This window comes from Gouania willdenowi, chromosome 21 (assembly GCF_900634775.1).
Source record: "Gouania willdenowi chromosome 21, fGouWil2.1, whole genome shotgun sequence".
Taxonomy (NCBI): domain Eukaryota; kingdom Metazoa; phylum Chordata; class Actinopteri; order Blenniiformes; family Gobiesocidae; genus Gouania; species Gouania willdenowi.
The window spans coordinates 25,045,083-25,045,760 of NC_041064.1; the positions used below are offsets into that span (position 1 = coordinate 25,045,083).

General features: G+C 35.1%; 1 non-coding gene across 1 annotated transcript; it reads right to left on the reverse strand.

Moving 5' to 3' along the window:
• Positions 1-301: 301 nt before the first annotated feature.
• trnai-aau (transfer RNA isoleucine (anticodon AAU)) lies at positions 302-375 on the reverse strand. The gene has a single exon. It is a non-coding gene; the product is annotated as a tRNA-Ile (tRNA).
• Positions 376-678: the final 303 nt, after the last annotated feature.

A 678-nucleotide genomic window follows, 5' to 3' on the forward strand; every position in this document is an offset into this window, starting at 1 on the left:
GCATACACATACAAAGTAAGTATTATTAGTATTTAACCTAAATTGTTCTGGGATTATTCATCAATAAATTGGTATTTGTCCTACTTGCTGATTTATTAAGATGTCAAAAAGAAGCTTCTTTACTGACAGTCATTCTAGATTTTTGGCTGTTTGTGAATTTTCTTCCAGGTTTGGGAATAATTAACAGTTTAGATATTCTTTATCTGTGTTTATTGTATACATATTCATACCTTGTTCTTTCTGACTCATACACTAACATTTACAACACATGAAAGCAGGTTTATGGTCCTTGATTAATATCTGGTCAGTATGGGGTTTGAACCCATGACCTTGGCGTTATTAGCACCACGCTCTGACCAGCTGAGCTAACTGGCCTATGAAGCTGCAAAAATGTGTAAAAATATGGTTGAGTTAAAACGATCACGGTTCTAAACACCTAGAAAGTTGGCAGGTGAAAATTCAGCAGTAGTCATCGCTTAGCTTAAAGCTGCAGTATGTATTTTTTTAATGTTAATTGGTCAAAAGTCCATAATCATCTTTGAGCATATTGTAATCCAAAGTGTTCTGAGTAGACAGTGAATCTCTTCTCCTTCTCCAGGTTCTGAAAATGAAGTTTATCAATACAGAATGGATGTCAGCCAATCAGAGGTCTTTCTACCAACACAGCAATCTTATGAG